Source organism: Silene latifolia, chromosome X (genome assembly GCF_048544455.1).
Source record: "Silene latifolia isolate original U9 population chromosome X, ASM4854445v1, whole genome shotgun sequence".
Classification (NCBI taxonomy): domain Eukaryota; kingdom Viridiplantae; phylum Streptophyta; class Magnoliopsida; order Caryophyllales; family Caryophyllaceae; genus Silene; species Silene latifolia.
In genome coordinates this window covers 226628161-226635287 of record NC_133537.1, presented here as the reverse complement: position 1 = coordinate 226635287, position 7127 = coordinate 226628161, and the positions used below count along the sequence as shown (strand labels likewise).

The following is a 7127-nucleotide window of genomic DNA, read 5'->3' as shown; positions in this document are numbered from 1 at the left end:
TCTCGGTTTGATTCGTGAGGAAGTTTAACACGGTTTGACTTCCTTCCCATTTTTCAGTGATGTTCTTAGCATTAACAAGTTCATTGGTCAAGTCATTGACACGAGAGAGAAGATGCAAGTTCTTTTCCTTTTCTCTTTTAAGTTCATCATTGTTAACACTTTCTATGGACAATCTTTTCTCAACGATGAAGTCATGGGTGTGATTGTTGAGTTTAGACACGAGATAAATGATTCTTTCTTTGGACTCTTCATATTTAGATGTCATCTCGTCAAGTCTCTTGCTTAGATCAACGACTTCATCGGATCTATGGTGAGGAGAAGACCTAGAAGTGCTACATTCGGGCATACCTTTTTGAAAGAAAGTAAGCCTATCATGGAGATCTTCTATTTCATTCTTGAGACAAACAACCTCACTCTTAAGACACTCATTTTCATTTTCCAACCATTCACTCTTTCTTTTAAACTTGTCTAAATCGTGGTCGGAAAACAGTCTTAGACACTTTGTTTCTCTTAAGTCTACAACTTCAACTACAAGGTCATAGATCTCATTTTCAAGAGCATCTTTGTCCTTCAAAATGTCATCACGTTCCTTGGTTAGTTGGGAAACTTGCATCACCAAAGTAGTGTTGACATTTTCAAGGTCGAAGACGTCCGTGGGGGTCAACCTAAGACGCTCTAGTTCTTTAGTCAAATGTTTGTTTAACTTGTTGACTCTTTTGACTTCATTATATGCCTCGAAGTGACGATGAATGTGATCTGTTGCTTTTAGTTCATTTTTTGATTAAAGTTCTCTTGAGCAATTTCCTCAATCTCATTTTGCATTATAGCAAGCTTATTAGTTTGAGACCGACACTTATCAAAAAGTTGGTCAAGAAGCTTACATACTTTCTCTTTGGAGTAAGTTCTAGCCTTGGCCTTTAGATGATTTACCTCGTTGTCGGAATCGGAGTCGGAATCGTCGGGGTTAGCCATGAGGCATCTTACGTGTTCAAGTTTTGAGGTTTTTGAGACTTTTTCTTTACCATGATTTGCAAGACACATTTTAGCCTCAAGTTCCTCCTCGATGAGTTCCTCATCTTCCTCGGAGTCGGACATTCCCCATATAGCACTCATGACTCTATGTTTATAGTCCTTTTTAACCTTTTCTCTTCTTTCCTTAGATTTGATTTCTTCCCACTTGGGACATTCTTTAATTTGATGAGTTTTATCACCACATTTAAAGCATCCCACGGTGGAGGTAGGTCGTTTCTTAGGAAAGCGTTTTTTCGAGTAATTATTAGTGAACCTTTTGTTACCTTGTCCATTGACCAACCCGGCTAAGTTCCTTGTAAACATAGCAAACTCGTCTTCCTCCTCATCTTCTTCATCACTTGGAGAAGATGTGAGGGCGAGACTCTTTCCCTTTGATGACTCACTAGAATGCTTATCGAGGTTAAACTCGTGAGCCATTAGTGATCCCATTAGTTCATGAAGAGATAGGGTTGACAAGTCTTTAGCTTCCTCTATGGCGGTGACTTTAGGTTGCCATTTAGGGGTTAGACTACGAAGGATTTTTCGAATGATGTCCCCAGACTCGAAATTCCTTCCTAGACTTTGAAGCTCATTAATAATACAAGAAAAACGTGAAGAGAAACTATTTAAAGACTCGTCCTTTGACATTTTAAACATTTCATATTGTTGCATGAGAAGGTCAATACGGTGTTTTCTTACTTGGGACGTCCCTTCATATGCAAGTACAAGGGAATCCCAAATAGATTTTTTAGTAGGACACCGGAGATTCGGCTAACTTCCCCCTCACCAACACAACGTTGAAGAATCGACATTGCTTTGGAATTCTTTTCGGCAAGCTTGAAGTCGTTCTCATTGTAATTTCTTTCCTCTTTTGTCTTGGTGAAACCGTTAAGAATATCGGTTTCCTCAATGGCAAGAGGTCCATTTTGGATGATGTTCCAACATTGATAATCGATACTTTTGATGTAATGTTCCATTTTAAGTTTCCACCATCCAAAATTCGAACTGGTAAAGACCGGGATCTTGGAGTGTTTCTCGGAATCCATTACCCACGAATAAAACTCTAAGGCGGTTAGCCTCGATCAAGAGCACGAGGCTCTGATACCAATTGTTGAGTTTATGGATTCAAGTACCTAAGAGGGGGGGGGGTGAATTAGGTGCTATTTTAAAAATTTATAACTTCAACTTTATTGAATTAAAGTGAGTTACGAGAACAAAAGAGATGAGAAGATACTTTGAATAATATTGAAAGATTGAACAAGTATCACGATGAATGTTTCTTTGAAGTATGAAAGCAACAATCGTTCGATTTGTATCTATTTGTCTCGGTTTGTGGAATATTCTGCAGACCAAATGCGAAAGTATGATGAATCATTACTTCTAAGGTTAAGCAAAGCAAAGCAAACAAAGTAAATTGCAGCGGAAATAAAGTAAAAACAATGAACACGAGATTTTTGAATTGGTTCGGCAAATACTCAAGTGCCTACGTCCAATCTACCTTTTTATTGCTTTTCTTTTAGTGATCTACTCCGACAACTAAAAGACCCTTACAATAAAAGACACCAACCTACTCCGGTTGTAAAGCTAGTACAAGAACTACTCCGTTCTTATGACAAGCTAACTCGCAACCTACTCCGGTTGCCAACTCACAACCTACTCCGGTTGTCAAGAGTTAAAGACTACTCCGTCCTAAACTCTACTAACACACTTAGAATGTTATAGGATCAAGTTTCCACTAACACATTCTTAACAAAGAATAGAGGTGGACAACTTTTACAAGATCAACAATTCTTAAGCAAGAGAGTTTAGTATAGAAAAGCAACAAGATATACGATCAGTAACAACTTGAAGACACTTGAAGACTTTTAAAGATTTTTGCAAATAAAACACGATTTTAAGCTTTAAAAACAATTTGCAAACATGAAAGAATTATTTCAGAAAAGTCTTAAGAATTTAAGAGGAGGGACACGGTTTATATAGAGGAGGTGAGTGAAGGGGTTGCTAGGGTTTTGAAGGGTCAAAGACCTCACATGTGAAGGGCAATAGCAACCACCCAAAACTTGCACCAAAGAGGGCTCTTTTGCAAAGGCAAGAATAGAGAAAGAAGGTTTGAAAGATATCCTTAAAAGCTCATGCAAATTCAGAAAACAAAGGGAGAAAAGACAAGTCACATGATGACAAGTTAACACTAAAATGGCAAAAAGCATTCTTTGTTTTCTTAAAGAGCCAAAGGATTGAATTTGCATAAAGAGGAAACATTTTGAAAATAATAATTCAAACCACTCTTTATTGAAGACCACCTCCTTAATAAAAATCTGATTTTTATCTTTGAAAAATATGAGTCACGTGAAAGCATTTGAAAGATAAAAAGAGAGCTTCAAGTTTTTACGAGTTGTGGCAACAATCCACTCAGCTGTTTACTTGTTAAAGCAACAGTCGTCTGGACCGTTTCTATTACTCTAATATACTCTACTTTCTCACTTGTACATTAGATGACACTTGACTAAATACAATGGGATTAATAACAACTTCAACACTTCTTAATCCAAGCTTGATTACATCATTAATCCTGAAAAGGTAAACTAAGATAACACAAATCAAATGGGCATGTTATCATCAACATAAGGAACCCAACAATTTGAATGTAAATGTGATTATATCCTACTAAATGTAACCCTGAGGTGTCTTTCTCCATTCCTGGCACTATTGTAGATCTTTTGTTGTGGTGGCTATTTTTGGTCTGAGACCAAATTTTCCACACTAGTTTCACTCAAATATATAACCTGCTCAATATGGATTTCACATTAGTTTTTCACTTGTTTACCTAATCTTTCACATTTTTATCGATTTTTGATTTTTAGATCCCATTTAATTTCCTTTTGTCTTATCTTTTCATAGTACTAGCTCTCATTGTCAGTATCAAATGATGATCCATGTTATCTGACCAACTCCAAATCATTTTGGGACTAAGACTTTGTTATTTTAAGACCCATCAGTTTCTAATAAAGGTGCTTTATAAACATAAGAAGGATAGCTTGAAGATTCCCCTCAATTTATTAATGAGACCTCTCTTACTGTCAGATGCACTGTCTTTATAAACTGATTACACCACTTAATAAGCATATCGATTTTTACGCAAAGTTCCATGGTGGTTCATGAATTATACTTTTCCATAATTATTGTTATCTTATGTAATCAAGCTGTACTGGGAACACTTTTGTCGATAACAAAATACAAATACTTGAATCTTGTCCTAGATTCTTCAAATGATTAGGATTCAGCTTATTCTTCTTGTATCTATCAGGATCCAAGCGGAAGAGGGTAAAAATAGAACTATTGGAAGAAAACAGCTTGCATTAAAAGTAGAGCATGAGAAACCAGTGTGTATTGTCAAGGATATGGAGCAGATCATGGCCACAAATCGTAACGAAACATCAACATTGGTATTTCCTTCTCCTTATTTCGAGTTCATATTTTTCCTTTTGCTTCAAATTTTTAAGTCCCGACTTAATTCTGATTGCTGAATGGCAATAGTCTCCACCTGTAACTTGCTTTTGTGTTATATGTATGTCCTTGCAACCTTGACTAAATCAATTTAAAATTAGTTAAAGCGTCAGCAATGTGTTTTTTAGTTCAAGCACTCAATATAACTGACAAAATTATGATTAGCGTGTTGTAGAGCATGCCGATGTCCCTCCTGAAAACACGGATCAAGAAAACTATTGGAAGGCCAGTAGTCAATTACGAAGTGCCCACTCATGCATCTCAAAATTGTTATGGTAGTCGGATTCCAAGTATCTTGTCGATCAAAGATATGTTACAAGACACATAAGATTTTGATTGTATGGCATCTAGGTAATGAATTTGTGTATGGGTGTTCGAATGCTAAGTGGCTATAGTTTGTTTATTAGTCAGTCATTTGGTCATGGTGATATTCTTCTATCTTTTGCAGTTGAAAACTATTACTCCCTCCATTCAACTCCACTTTGCAACATTGCTTTTTGCGCGGGTATTAAGAAACGGATTAAAAAAACTATTAAAAGTACATAGGGAAAGGGAATGGTGGGGTTAAAGATATTAAAAAAATATAAAGGTGAGTTTTATGGTGGATTTGTGTGGGGTATGAATGACATTTTTTGTAAATATAGATTTTCAATAAGGATAAAAATGTCTTTTACATGTCCAAATAAGGAAACCTGTAAAGTGGAGTTGAATGGACGGAAATAGAATACTTGTAAAGTGGAGTTGAATGGAGGGAGTACTAATTTTAGACAAGGTAAAAGCTATTTCTTATGATATGGCCTTTAATATCAATTTGATTTGGTTCAGTTTAGAAAACATTTAATTTTTTTTTTAAATACTGTACAAAATTCTGACGGAATTTCCGTCAAAAAAGTCAATTTATTGTGACTTTTAGCGAAATCCTAGAGAATATGGTTGACGGATTATCCGTCAGAAAATTCGAATTTCTGACGGAAATTCCGTCAATATTGCGTTTTCGTGACGATTCGTAGTGACGTCAATTCCTGACGGTTTTTCCGTCAGGAACCCGTGTTCCCGACGGAAAAAGCGCGTTATTGACGGATTATTTCCGTCAGTTTCCCGTGTTTATTTTGTAGTGTTATATTCCCTTGGCCCCTTGCCTCTCGTGGGGTGGATGAAGTAGCCCCCTTGCGTCGCTTGGGTGCGGAATCAGCGGCTTTCTTGCTTTTGCTCCTTAGATTCATCATCCTTGCTTGATGTGGTTGGGATTTGTGATGGGGTTTTGCTTGATTTTTGTGATGGGGATTGTTTGTGGGTGACGAGATGTGGTTTTGATTTGATAAGATAAGGAAATAGGGATGGTGGGGGGGGGGGGGGCGTTTATATTGAAGATAAGGTTCTGGGACGAGCGGGTTAGGGCTGGGCTTAGGCGGATCATTATCCGTTACTATCCGTGCGTGCTGGCATCGGCTAGAGCGGATCAGAAGATGCAGTACTGGCGTCCTGTTGAGGAGATGCGCAGATTTCCTTACAACTTGTCTTTTTCTTTTGGGTTCAGTTCAGGACGGACGAGCGGCTTGAGGAAAGGATGAGCGGATCTTCAATGGGACGTGCGTCCTATGAAAGATCGCTTGACTTTCCTTCCCGGGACAAATATTGCTCAAAATCGCCCACGAGCGTCGTCATTTGTTGGCTCGAGCGGATTATGGTCAGAACGTGCGTCCTGGGTCCAAGTCGCGCGGATTTTGTGACAGCTATCTCTCTTGCCTGCAGCATGGCTTGGGATGAGCGGGCTGCTGTCGGAACGCGCGTCCTGAGCTATTCTTTATCAACCCTTCAAAAATTTCATACGAATATTTTCCCTTGCACCCTTTTGTGCTTCCTTCCTATCAATTTCTGAAAATTTGCTCAAAGAATGGGTAAGTAACCCTCCCTCACAACTCTCATGTAGAAAAATGCAAGTAAACTAAAAGTACATTAAATATGTCACAATGCAAAGTTGTAGAAAGGAATATTTTACAAATGGTGGTTTGGGATAGGACTCTACCAAACTAGTTTGAAATGTTGAAATCTATTGTCCATAGAGCTCAAGGCCCTTAAAAGTTGGTCAAAAGCTTGTGAATGGTCCTCAAGTAAGCATGAATAAGTTTTGAACCATTGCGAAATAGAGTAGGGCCAATCCATGAGGGACCTCTCTTTGAACTCCTTTTTCTCTTTTGCTTTGTCATGATGGCCTTCCCGGCTCTTAAAACTAGCAAACTTGAGATTCTTGTCATTGGAGATTTTCCGGTTGCTCCTATTTCTTCCCAAGTTGATGACGAAAATACTTCGAGTAGGTGATTTTCTAAGAATAGAAGGTGAACTTTCATGGCATTGATGTTGGGGTGTTTTAGGAGTTGGGATAGTGGGTGCCAAATTTCCACAAGTCGACTCCTTCTTAGCCCTCTCTTTGAGCTTGTCCACCAAGTAATTCTTGTATGATGATTTGACTTTCGTGAGAAGGTCCATAATGTCATCTCCAAGTATCATGGGCTCCATAGTGGGTTTGAAAAGGCTCTCATGAAAGCATTCCTCCCCTCCTTCCTCTAGGCAAACTTCAAACTTCTCAAAGATGGGCTCCTCAAGCAAAATGA

The 7127-nt window shown here is 38.1% G+C and overlaps 1 long non-coding RNA gene across 1 annotated transcript; it reads left to right on the top strand.

The window, feature by feature from the left end:
* The first annotated feature begins 3731 nt into the window (after positions 1–3731).
* Positions 3732–4943, top strand: LOC141623827 (uncharacterized). Its single transcript, XR_012533665.1, has 2 exons — positions 3732–4454; positions 4681–4943. It is a non-coding gene; the product is annotated as an uncharacterized LOC141623827 (long non-coding RNA).
* The last annotated feature ends 2184 nt before the right edge of the window (positions 4944–7127 follow it).